At 34.8% G+C, this 14250-nt stretch overlaps 1 protein-coding gene across 3 annotated transcripts in view; it reads left to right on the top strand.

Annotated features, from left to right (window-relative positions):
- 14-3-3zeta (tyrosine 3-monooxygenase/tryptophan 5-monooxygenase activation protein zeta) overlaps positions 1–14250 on the top strand; it is a 75942-nt gene that overhangs the window by 38427 nt on the left and 23265 nt on the right. The window contains exon 1 of one of the 3 annotated variants that reach the window (XM_018502482.1): positions 32–431. The exons of the other annotated variants lie outside the window; for them this stretch is intronic. The gene's annotated coding sequence lies outside the window, so the exon portion shown is untranslated. Of the gene's footprint in view, positions 1–31; positions 432–14250 lie in introns of those variants that run through there. 3 annotated transcript variants of the gene reach the window in all.

Here is a 14250-nt window from a genome sequence, read left to right as displayed (position 1 = left end):
GTTCCCCACTACGGGCGGCGTTGCCGGCTCAGTCGTTGTGCGGGAGTGGTCGCCGAGGGATGTGTGGCATCGTAACCGCGAGTGTGATCGAGGAATAAAGGGCCCGGCGTTTTAGTTCTTCTCGTTCGCGTTTAGTCCACGCTCTCTCTCCCTCTCGTTCGTCCATCTCTCGCGCGCGCGTGCTCCCTCCGGCTGTCCGAGGGAAAAGAAGAAGAGGAAGGAAGAGGAGAAAATCAAAGGGGAAAATAATCTCCGGAGTACAAGAAGCGTGTGTAGTAGTACGCAGCCCGTCGTTATCGCGGCACGCAAACGTTTCTTCGCCGCTCGTCCCTCTTCCGCGCGCTCGTCTGGACTCGAGCCGGTGCACGGATCTACGCACAGATCGTGTATTTACTTCATTATTTATTGTACAAAGGACTTATAAGCCATAGGTAGGTGGAAAACTCGCGGGTTCTGCGTCGTAATTTGTGATCCTTTTTCTCTCTCTCTCTCCCTCTCCCCACATGCCTGGCGCCGTCTTCGTCTAACGTGTCCCTCCTGCTCGTACGCTTCCGCGCCCTCCGTCTCTCTCGCTCCCTCTCAGGCCGCATGCCATAAACGCGCAGGTCGGTCGGGCCGCTTCTTCCACGCACTCGTCACTTCCTGCGTGACCGAATCGCCGCCGGCAACCGCCGTCGACGCTTCTAGATCGTACGCTCGTGTTCGCTTATCGGCGCTCTCGTGGGAAACTCGAGACACGAGAGAGCGAGCCGAGAACCGGCTATCGATCTCTTGCGGCAACGTACTGCGTCGTAGAACACGGCTCGTACGCGTGTCTCCGCATTGACGCGTAATTACAGGAGCGTGTCCTGTTCGTCGAGGTGCGAGGATCGATCTCTCTCCTCGATAACTCGCTCGGTTTAATCGGCTGGCTTCTCTCCCCCCGCGATCCTAATCGATCCGACTTCGCGACAATCGTCGGCGTTCGAAGGCGTCGCCGTCGGAGAACGCGGCTGGGAATTTCGCTCTCGCTCCGTGAAAGTAACCGCCGTGGCGCTATTACGGCTGGCTCCCTCTCGAAAAGGCGGTCGCGGAGCCGAGCGGAGCGGCCATAACCTCAACTTGGACGGTACGACGCGGTTCAGTTGCTTTCCATTTTCACACGCCATACCGAGTCTAAGGCCGGTATTCATTAGGTCTGTTTTTCATTGCTGCACTTTCTGAATTAGTACACGCAGTGCAATTAGTTGAAGTGAAACACATATACGTCTGTTTCACTTCTACTTATTGCACTGATTCAGAATGCAGCAATAAAAACCAGACTCATAGTCTGTTCTTATATTTAAAACTGTCTTAAGCGGCGTTTACAAGGAGATTTTAAGCGCTATACTTTAGCTTTATGCGTCGTCTACAATATGCGGAGTAAGCTTGGTGTAGGAAATGAGAGAGAAATTGACCAATCACGATCGATTATTCTTCTCTCATTCGACTGTGATTGGTCAATTTCATAAGACTCGAGGCTTAAAAGCTTAAGTTTTATATCCTAGAATCTCATTGTAGATGCCATTTTAAGTACAGTCTTAAGATGTCGTAGACCAATCACAAAGTCGTATTAGTATCTTAACACTACCTTGAAATAAGAACTGATTATCAAGCCTAAAAGTTATGTATTTTAACTCAGATTAATGACTGCTTGCTTACTTTGATGACAAAGTCATCGCGTAACTCCACAGAATAATGTTATTTTTAATAGTTAACAAGATTCAATGAAGCACAATCTCTTGAACTTGTACAGATTTTACACTGAGAAATCCATTTAGTTAAATCAACCAAGGATTTGTTTGCCCATATCCAAACAAGAAATTAATTGATGCAATAAAATAATTTAGTTAAAGCAAAGCATTTGGTTATTGTAACATTTTACTTGTTTCTGATAAATATTGACATCTGATAAAGCTGTTTACAATAATCAAATGTTTGGCTTCAACTAAATTATTTTATTGCATCAACCAAGGATTTGTTTACCCATATCCAAACAAGAAATTAATTGATTCAACTAAATGATTTCTCAGTGTAGGGAAAAGTTGAATATCACTTGCCAGAATGAAGAGAAACGTACATTCAACTGAATTCATGACGTCACGAATTAGAACTATTTGCAGGGTGTAAATGGGAAGCAACTGATGGGTGCTATCCAGCAGCAACAGGCATAGATGACACAGTGTAACACAGTGAATCATCACATTCTTATTGTGACCTTTTGCCATTGTTAAACAAAGATGAAATAATCACTCGCCTCTTGCTGGAAAGCACCAAATGTCTACCGCCTCTTCTCGCGAGAATCGGACGCGACGTCTCTGCGACCTTTGTCGTGACATCGTTTGCGTTGCTCGTCCACCACCTCCCACGAGAGCTACTTTGCATGGCTAAATATGTCTTTGTGCGGAGGACGACCGACGCCAGTTCTTCACGAGGCTCTCTAGGAGGTATCCCCATTGTCACCGAGCATGACCTTAAAGCCTAAAGCTCGAAAAGCACAGGCAATAGAAACAGGAAATAATAGATTTCAACCTATCAGAAATCGTGTATTATGGCTCCGTACTCCCGCTCTTTAGTTTTTAATGACAATTCGTTGTATTGTTGCGCAGGTTATTTTCCATGTATTATTCTGTATCTCTTAACGACAGTGTCTCGATATTGTCGTTATATTGTCATTATACTGTCATTGCGTATGTATTATATATGATTAAAAAACCTGCGCAATGACTTTGATATAACGATAACGAATTGTCGTGAGTTACAGAATACAAGCACTGGTATACGCGGTTTCTAATAGGTTGAAATCTCTTATTCTCCGTTCTCTCTCTCTCTTTCTCTCTCTCCTATTGCCTGTTCTTTTCATTGTGTTTCAAGCTAATGCACAATTGAAAAGCACAGGCAATAAGAACAGAGAATAACAGACCTCAATGTATGCTCATTTGATCGCATTTTTAAAAACGTACCAATAGATGGCCCACCCTGTATAACCTTAAACACAATGAAAAGGACTGGTAATAGGGGGGAGAGAGAGAGACACTCAAGCACTGGTATACGCGGTTTCTAATAGGTTGAAATCTCTTATTCTCCGTTCTCTCTCTCTCTCTCTCTCTCTCTCTCTCTCCTATTGCCTGTTCTTTTCATTGTGTTTCAAACTAATGCACAATTGAAAAGCACAGGCAATAAGAACAGAGAATAACAGACCTACCTATAACCTTAAACACAATGAAAAGGACTGGTAATAGGGGGGAGAGAGAGAGAGAAATAAAGAATACATTGAACCGATATTATTTAATCTACGTTGGTAGAGATATACGTTAGCGATTTTTAAATAAAATTCCGCCCAAATTCACTGGAAATTTGAAGAGAAACGAGATCTTAAGCCCATATTAGACTATGAATTAAAATTGAATTTTGATTGGAATGTGACTAATTAAACTAAAGTTTATTAAACTTGATATTAATTTCCTTTCTTTTGATTTAAATTACAATCCAATCCCAATTTTAAGCTGCACGGAAAGAACGCTCTTACTAAAAAGATTTAAAAGATTTACAATTTTATTGGATATTTTGAAAATAATTTTATTGGATTATATTAAAATTTTTTTCTGAAAACTCAAACTGATTGCTAAAATGTCAACATTTTTTTGCAGTATTGCATTTTTTTAGTTTCTATCATAATTATTTTAATGATTCAATAAATCATCATTCAGCAAAATTTTAGTTGCTTCAGCAAAATCGTTTTTTTGTGTCTGATATTTATTTTATTAGCTCCCGATTCTGGACATTTTCAAATATTTTATTAAATTTTATACTGTTAAATACTGAATTTTCAGGAAACTCTCATTTTTCGGATTTTTCTTTCTTTCAGATAAATTTTATGTCGATCTAACCATTGATCGATCAGCATATGATTGTTTTCTTCTTTTTCTTTTTTTTTAATTTTTTTTTTATTGAGAACACCCAGATCTTGCATCGATTAATCAATGGCCTTGAGATCTCGTTAAATGTGAAGCCCGTGTTCTTATTTCCTAGATATATTTATAGCGGCGGTTCAATGGTATTTTATGCTTGTATTTCACGTGACTATATTTATGGCGACAAGTACTGACGGTCGATATCGACGAGAAATTGCGGGGTAATTTTTAGAACGAGGATAAAATTTGAATTTTAATGTCCCGAGATTAATTCGCAGTGCTCCGAATACGTTTGCGCATCCAATCGAATTTTTATTTCGATACGATGTGATTGATATCGATCGTAGTCGATATTTTAGGACGCATTCAGAGAAAAAGGCATTGTAGTAACAATTATAAAGGTGATAATAAAAGTTTCGCATATCTATGGATTTTATTGTACATAAATGAATAAACTATTTTATGGTTGGAATAACTATTGGAGAATTCAATTGGATGTTTAGTGACCACTAATGCATATTAAAGCTGTTGAACACAAATTGACGTAGAGGATTAAACCGTGAAATTTTTAGTACATTTTATTTGCTTTAAGTAAAATATGTATAGGTATTTAATATTTTGAAATATTTGAATTTCACTTTTACACTCAGATTGAATCAGTATGTAGCTTTTATTATGCAGCAGTTCGCATTAGTGTATCCAACCAATTTGCTATGTAAAATATAGAATTAAATAAACTTTATTATATAACATAGTTGAATCAATTATTTTATAATTGCAATAACTATAAAGTAAGAGAGATATAAATTAGCCAACGCTCGATGCGTACAATAAATTTATTCGTCAAAAATTACGGAGAAAAAAAAATGTAAACTCCTTTCAACTATTGTTTTAGGTCCTTCCTCGTATAAATTAAACGCATAAAGTATATCTAACAAAGTAAACCACTGTCCATTAGAACGTGTCTTTTGAACCGTAATGCAATCATTAAACAGGATTGCCACAAAGTTGAAAATTAAAAAAATATCAGGGAAATTCAAAACGGTCAGGGAAATCAGGGAAAAAGTCATGGAATTTTACATTTTCTGAAATTTTTAAAGCCAATTCTTGGCTTCAAAAAAATTCAACATGCGTAGGTATGTATCTATTACTCGTATCCTACGCAGTTTTGAAGTAACTAACTTAACTAATAAATACAAGTGTCAGTAATATTAATTTACATTGCTATGTTAAATTTGAATGTTCCCAAAAATATAAAAAATTTCAAAACATTACTGAAAGCATGGGAAAATCATGAAATTTTGTTTGGAAATCAAAGAAAAGTTATGGAATTTTAGGATGAAGTATTTCTGACAACTCTGTTAAATATGATTAAACAAGTGCAAGTGTAAACCCACCACGTACATGGATATTAATTTGAAAAAACATTGTGACTACAAAGGTATTGTTATCTAATCTATAAAATAGTTTGCTCAATTACGTATATATAAATTCTGATGAAACTTGTGATCTTTATAGATGTCATCACTATGTCCTTCTCTGGGAAAAAAGTCCAAATTGAGGGAAAAATGGTTTTTCGTTAACGTCCAACTTTTCGAATCCTCCGTCATGATTTTGCTACGAATTAAATAAACTTTACTGCATATGTGATCGGAATAGCGCCTCGTTGTAACATCTCCGAGCGTGCGGATATAGATATTAATTTTATCAGTTACCTCGTTTATCTGTACCTACATCACGTCATGTTTTACTTCGCTGATAGCGCCATCCCCCACCGCCTCTCGCGTATTTGCGTTAAAGCGGTAGTTTGTGTAGAAATCACGATGCCGTTCTGGTCTCGCCGCATTTTTACGTTTTCTACTTTGTCAAAAGACTTGCAACAAGCCGATAATCCGTGGCGATCGATCGATAATCCGCTTGTATAAACGCTCAACGCTGAGATTAATAATTTCGAGAGAAAATTTTCCATACAATGAAAATTTGTGAGTCTTTTGCATTTAATCTAAATATTATATTTTTTATTTATAACACGAACACATTATGCATGCGCTCGTGAACTATTCCCTTAGATATAATAATACTTTTCTAGTTATTTTAATTAGGATAAAATCCTGCGTCTTCTGCCAATCTTTCTTCGGACAGGAGGATGCTCCGGATTCCGATTTTAATTTAGCAGATTCAGTGACTATCGATGAGATGAATTAACACATACAGAAAAATGCATACTGCACGTAAATAATAATTACTTTTTTCAAGCATTTCAAAAGTTTATATATCCAAATCTATCATAAATTCATTACAAGCATCAAATTTATTCAAAATATATTCTGAATTCTAGTAAATTTAATATTTCAATTAATAGTATTAAATTAACATAAATTCAATTTGTTCATATAAAGCTGCTTCTTCGATTAATTTTATTATTCAAAAGAAAATAAATTCTTATTTTGAACACTTCTTTGAACAATAAGTTTTTCTGAAATTTGTAATAAGTACATTTTAAGATTATTATCACAAGAAAATATTCTTTACAATAAAAGCTATATTATATAATTCGCTCGTATAAATTCCAACAATAAATAAGAAGATTCTATCAGGTCAATTCACAACCGAGCTATAAAAGGTGTAAACAATAAACTTTATTATTCTTTTGTAATTCGGGGGATTTTTATGATTTATTTAAATACACGACTGAGAAGGACTTAATACAATCGAAACGCTCCGTGAATTTGTTAAAAAAGAATTACCAAAGAATAATAAAGTTTATTGTTTACACCTTTTATAGCTCGGTTGTGAATTGATCTGGTAGAGTCTTCTTATTTATTGTTGAAAAATATTCTTTGTTAAGGATAACCGTTACTTACAAGAAAAAAAGTAAATTGAATATTCACTTTTCTCTCAGCAATGCTATTTTTCTCTGCATTTACAATCAACACAAATTACATACAGTCCTCCTTATATTTTTAAACGCGATATCATTTTAACAGGAGATTAATGAAAATGAATTTATCATCTAAAAAATGCAGATTTTTCTTATAAAATATACTTCTTCGAATAATTTTATATTTAAGAAACATCGGTCTCTCTTCGCCTCTCTCCATTACATTTACATTTACTTGGATGTTTCATTATATTTCTATTAATAATTGCATTGGCACGTGAGAGAAGACTTGGTTCACGTCGTAGCCGCCTGATATTAATGAATCGCAACACGATCGCGTGCGTATGGCAATGACGGTTACTCAGAATCGCAGCCTCGTTTGCCAGGTTTGCAGGCATTCATAAAAGCTTGCAAAAGCGTCGATTACCCACGCGTGACGCCAGCCGCATTCTTCCCGTGCCGAGGCGGAATGGAAAAAGTGCATTTACTTTCAGGACCTAATGGTGTGCCGACCTAATGTTTCGCCACAGGGATGACGGAGTAGGGAAACCTACTGCGTCACGCTGCGACAGTAATTTCTAAGAACTTGAAAGCATTTATCAAAATTTCTCATTTTTCAGAACTAATAATCAGATAGTTCTGAACAAAAGAAATGTCCATTTAGGTATACTGCTTTTCTATTGTTGAGTACTTTCTCAGCCTCGATTGAAAGAGAAGATAATTATTCTACAAAAAGAATAATTGTATGTATACTGAAGTATCTAAAAATTTAGGTAAAATAATTTTGTTGGATCATTAAAATAATTATGTAGGAAACTCAAGCACGATGAGCAATGCTGCAAAAAGTTTGGACAGTTTAGTAAATTTTTTTCTGTTGTACGTGGGAAGATCTCACTTTTGCTACTATCTAAATATTTAGATACAGATCTAAAGATAATTTTATTGAACTATTAAAATAATTGTGTAGAACGCTCAAACTGATTGCTAGACTGTCAAAGTTTTGTAGCATTGTTCATCATGCTTGAGATTCCTACGTAACTATTTTGATGGTCCATCAAAATTATTTTCAGATTTATTCAACTAACATTTTAGATACTTTAGCAAAATCGTTCTTTCCTTGTGTTTTTTCTAGGTTAATCATTAATAGTTTTGAGTCACTTTTTAAAAATTACTATAAAATCATCAGTGATTAACCATAGTTAGAAAAACACAATTTTTACATTATTACCTGGTAAATTGAGGTTAATATTTCCAAACCACAAGTAATTAGAAAATGAAAAATCTCCCCGACTAAACTTTTTCAAATTAATATTATGTCCATGGTACGTTTTACACTTGTTTGGTCAAATTTAATAATAGCTGTATTGCGACATTCAAAAAACATTCAAACAGACAGTGGTTGATTTTGTTAGATACACGTTATTAAAGTTTCCACGTTTGATTCGTATTGAAGATCAAAAATAGGGTTGCCACAGACCTGGAAAACCGGGAAGTCAGGAAAATTGAAATTGGTCATGGAAACCGGGAAAAGTCAAGCGAAAATATAAAAAAGTATGGAATTTTGAAATTTGCTCACAATTCCTTGAAACTGCTCCTATATTCCAAATAATTGTTATAATTTTTTAAATATTATATCTGACGTTTATAGTCAAGTACATTCCAAACTTGCGCACTTCAAACGATTTTGATAAAATAATTAAAATTTATATTTTATTCAGTATTTTTATTTGATCCCTCTTTTTCGTTATAACTGCATTCTTTTTTTCCAAAACTAATTAATTTTATGCTGTAGTTTGAATTTGCACCCAAAATTGTACTATGCTATTAAGCTTTCTTTGCGTTATTTTTAATAATATAGACTAGCTTTCCTACAATCCTGGAGTCTAAATGTTAAAAGTTACATATTTTATATTACTCATGGAAAATTTTCTATTTTCATCTGGAAATCTGGAAAAGTCAGGGAATTTTAAAATTCATTTTCTGTGGCAACCCTGAAAAACAATGAACCGTTTACAAAGTCCGGTTTGTTAGGCTTTATTTTAACGAACCTCTTACGGAAATCCGTACTCGTCCCACACTTTACAACACACCGGTACTTTCGGTAAGGATCAGAATCGCATGTCGCATTCAGAGCGATCTAAAGGGGTGGAAGGTGATGAAGGGGAATAACTTGTGGTGGGAATTGGAACGAGTTGACGCGCGCGCGAGACGCGTTCCGCTCGCGCGGGCTGCTCCACGTCACGAGAGTTCTTCGTGCCGGAAATATTTCGGCGGCGACGCGGGGCGTCTCGACGTCGTCGTCGTCGCCGTTAAAACCCGCTGAAACCAGATGATTGCGAGTGATTAAATATAGGACACCGAAAACGTCTACCCGCTCGCCCAATATTTCTGTCCGTGTTTCTTTGTGTCAGCCGAGCGTTTCCGGAACCTTCGGCGATCGATATTTACGCCGTTAATTCGCCCCAGTATCGAATCCAGTTGTTTTCTGGTTGAGAACCATCGGGCAATATTGTATGAAATAAATTCCGCAATCAAGGACGTCGAACGCCGGTAATGCGCGATCGTTTACCTCGCGAGAAACCGCGAGTCTCACATATCGCGTACGCATCTTTACGTGTAACATGCCCCTCGTGTTCTCACGGGTAATTCACACTTCTTTTACCTCGATTTCGCGTGTACAAAATTACCTACCAACTGTTCATTTTTTCCTTAATAAATTACTATTCCTTTAATTTAATTAATGGAAAATCATGATCGTTTAATGATAAAATTAGACCATTTCCTCCCCGGCTATCGTAGACAGAAACGAAATTAATATCATAGTTGGTTATTATTTTTCTCATAATCTACTTGCATTAAGTTGATGAAAAAAGTTTACCTTTATTGTTTGGTAATAAGTTGACTTTATTTTCGTGGAATACTGTAAATAGAAACGAAATTAATATTATCAGAGTTATTATATTGTATTAATAAACTGTTATTTTTTGCGTTTAATTAATGGAAAATCTACCTTGATCATATAATGATGAATTAGATTTTTTTCTTTAGGACCTCAGAATATAGATAGAAACGAAATTGATGTCATCGGTCAGTTATTTATGTAATTAAATAAACGATGGTGATCAATCAATAAAATTGAAAAAAGAAAGTTTGAACTGGACTGTCCAAACAAACTTCATAAAGTGTGATTAACTATTTCGTATTACGAAAATATTGTTGAATTAATTATTTGGCAACTGTTGGAGTGATTATTTCTTTCGCGAGTCATCGAACATTGGGTGTGTCCAACAGAATACTACAGTTTTGTAATCAATAGTTTTATAATTGCTGAACGGTTCTAAACACACTCAGTGTCTTAATGTGTTTACTCAGCGGTCGCCATGATTTCCAGCGAACTAAAAGTACAGCTAAGTCTCAAGCAAAACATGTTGACCAAAATAGTTCCTAATATATCATTCTTTAAAGCACAACATATATATGACGATTTAATTTACAATGTAATAGATACTTTTGATACACACGAAAAATTACTGCTGTCGATCACTGTCGATGCACTAAGAAAAATGCCTGGTTGGATTAAGTGAAATTCTAATTGGACGAATCAAAATTTTCTGGTTAAATCTATTAAAATTCTAGTTGAAATAATCGTAATTCTGATATAATCAAAATGTTCCGATTTGATCATTTTCAACCAGATTTTTCAGTGGAAGATTAAAAAAAAATATAGAAATAATAGCTAAAATATATTTTATGTGTAAATATTTTCTACACAAAAGTAAACATTTTCTATGTAAAGATTAGATTCTTCTATACTTATACATGCGATAGCTAATACCATAAGAGCATCCAGTAGAACACTCAACATGTTGCAACTCGTCATAAACCGTTGCGCAATAGTTGTTCCGCTTTATACATCTATTCGGAAATTCGAGTCTTCACGGAATGTCGTTCCCCCATTTCTTGGGAGAATGGTGAATGCCACGAACCGGCGGAAGCGTATATTATTAGTGAAACCGGATCTGGGACCTTTCTGTCGTTCGTGACCCGGAATTCTTTTTCACCTCTCTCATCGTACTCTTGCTCTATAAAAGAATCATGAATCTTGTCGCCGTTTAAATATGGACCATGGGTAAACGCTAGTACGATTCTTCGTTCGACGTTAATCCGAATTTATTGCGCTATCGTAAATAAATTTATTACGATAAAGAGAAAATCCGCGAGGATGGGAAGGATTTATAGATCACAACGGACATCGAAACGACACGATTTTCGGAATCAAAAATTTTTTCACGCAGGAAGTTTTGAACGTTGACATCAATTTGTAGATCCCAAAATTTTTGAAACATTGAAAACCAAAAAATGTGAAAAATCTATGAAAGGTACGTAAGATTAAATTAATAATATAAATATTAACAGGGCATAGAACCAGTATTACAACGAACAAATTTAATTAAAATAATAATATTACAAACGTTTCGACTCCGATCGGGTCATTTTCAATGTACATAAAAATATATCATAAATATACGTTATTTATTATATTGGACAATTTACACTTTTTATATAAAGGATAAGTTTTTGCTTGTGACATGATATGTTATAATTAATTTATTCATTTTTTAAAGAATTTACAAATGTAACCGTTATTTATGATATATTTTTATGTATATTGAAAATGACCCGATCGGAGTCGAAACGTTTGTAATATTATTATTTTAATTAAATTTGTTCGTTGTAATACTGGTTCTATATATGCCCTGTTAATATTTATATTGTTTTATACATATTGAGCCTTATTATTACTTTATATTAAATTAATATATGAACTGAACGATTTATTTTTTTGTTGTGTGTAATTTGTGAAATCTATTGTAGAATTCATTGCGCGCGCGCAAGATACAAACTTCGTGACATTAATGTTTGTGAAATGCAGTACTAATTTATCAGAGATTTGAGGAGCTTCGTGGTACAAATAAATGCATGAAGCCAAGTATTTCAAGTTTACAAAGCCGTGAGATCTATGAATCATACACAGGATTGACAAAACTAAAAATCAAAGAAATGTCAGAGAAATTGAAAACGGTCAGGGAACTCAAGAAAAAAATCAGAGAATTTTATTTTAATTTTTGGAAATTTTTTTTTAAGTTAAAAATCTTGGCTTCAAAGAAATTTGATATGCATACATCACACTTAGTTTTGGAATGCTACCAACTTAACAATTAAATGGAAGCAGTGTCAGCAATATTAATAGTGATTTACAATGCTTCCTCTCTCTCTCTCTCTCTATATATATATATATATATATATATAATCTCAATAAAATACTTGACGGTTTCTAAATTAGGATAAAAGTATAAAAAAATTTCAAAATATTTTTTATTAAAAGCATCAGAGAAAGTCATGAAATTTTGTCTGAAAAGAAAGGTTATGGATTAGAGGAATTTGTGACAACTCTGATAATTTGTAAACTCAATATATGTTCAAAACATATTTCTGTGACATCGATGATTTATCTAGGGAATTCTTGGAATGTATGAAACTATACTTTCACGATGATCAGTGGTGCATTTGCACAATTGCGATATAATGTTACATTCCAATCGCGAAAATCATCGTAGAACAATTTCGTTGTATTTTTTTCTACGTTAAACTCGCGCAATGCTTTATTACGAAGTAAAAATTGCACGCACGATAGCGATTGACGCATATTAACGTCGCGTATTTTTTTCTTTTTTCCGTACGACAGGTGACACGGCTGGCATCACTTCCGGCATTCTCCGACTCTTCCATCCTTGACTACAATTATCCGGTTCACTGAGGAAGAAATGCTCTTAGTCACATGCGATTAGGTGCAATTGCACTTTGACTCGTTACTCATCGCATTATTTTAACACCAAACAACTCATCGTTTTCCCGTATATCGCTCTTTCGTTAGGTAAACATCCGCTCATGCACATTTTGCATTCTTGCGGATATTCAGCATCATTAAACTTTGCAGAACTTCACGCCAATTTTCCCGCTATTTTAAGGGGATCCTAAAGTCGTCTGTTTTACCGACTAAACGCAATAATTTTAGTATAACAATTACTTTTTTCCAATTATTCTTTCATAAATTCGATAATCTTTTTCCAGATTTACTTTAAGATCCCCTTAAAAAGGAATTCTTCGACAAGTTTAAGAAGATATTTTGAAGAAACAAATACAAAGCACACATGTAATTTTGAGTATTATATATTTAAATAATTATACATGTAGAGATATATATTTTACAAAATTGATTTTTCTTCTAACAATAAGTAAGAATTAGAGAGGCTAAATAAATGTTGAAAAGAATGAATGACGATGTTGGAAATATTGTGAAGCTCCGGAAACCATTGCAAGTTTTTGTAATTCTTTGGTATTTATAAGGAGACTCCGAAGAGAGGAGACCGTCTATGTTTTTCAGGGTTAAGTGGCCCTTAGAACTCTCGTGGGTTTTTCGACGGCATCGACCACCTTTAAAGCAATGAGTCATCGTACCACGCGATATCCGCTCGTTCTACTTCGGATCATCTGCGCATATTATACAGAATTTTTTACAAACCTCGTTTCCTTTCAACGACAGTTACCTTACAATTCATGGAATCTAATTATGTTAAATTATAGCTAAACCAATAATTTAGGCGCGATATACATTAAAATTATCATCTCTGATTACCATTAATTTCTCAAATTTTATAAAACACGGATATTGATTTTCCTATTTTTATTTAGCCTACTGACATTTTTTAAATAGTTTTTTATGGTGTTCCTTTTATGTGTTAGATTATTTAAAAATGTATAGCATGTCATTTAAAAGTGAGTTTTGATTACATGCATTCTGTATGCGGTAACTTTTAAGACACACCGCACGGAGAGAATTTTCTTTTAAAATTTACCCTGAAAATATGGTGATTGTAGTACAATACAATATTTTAAAGATTTTTACTATCCACTTCAGTAAAATTGATCAAACTTATTTTATACTTTACTGTAGTTTTATTAATGAATGAGAGAGATTTATATTAAAATTCTTCGAAATACAATGTTGTCCCACGACTGTCATATTTTCAGGGTAAATTCTAAGAAAAAATTCTCTCCGTGCGTGATCACGTAACGTATTCAATTTACAAACTATTTTTACGGAAGAATCTCTTCTCGTGCTCCACGATGTATTTTTAATTACTAATCCTATGAATGCATCGCGAAGATCTCCCTCGGGAAATCTCCCGATTTTGTCATTTACGTTTCAGTCTCGTTCGCAATGTCGCTCCGCTTTTGCTTGAAAATTAATTTAATGGAAAAGGGATTTTTAATTTTCGAGAAAAATTATTTCTGTCTCGCATTATTTTTATCTTTACTAAGAATTGCGTTTTTTCGAAGGAGCTTAGCGAATATACAGGGTGGGCCATCTATTGG

This window comes from Trachymyrmex cornetzi, unplaced genomic scaffold (genome assembly GCF_001594075.2).
Source record: "Trachymyrmex cornetzi isolate Tcor2-1 unplaced genomic scaffold, Tcor1.1 scaffold1012, whole genome shotgun sequence".
NCBI lineage: Eukaryota > Metazoa > Arthropoda > Insecta > Hymenoptera > Formicidae > Trachymyrmex > Trachymyrmex cornetzi.
Note: the sequence above shows the minus strand (reverse complement) of the source record. Positions and strands in the feature narration are given on the sequence as shown.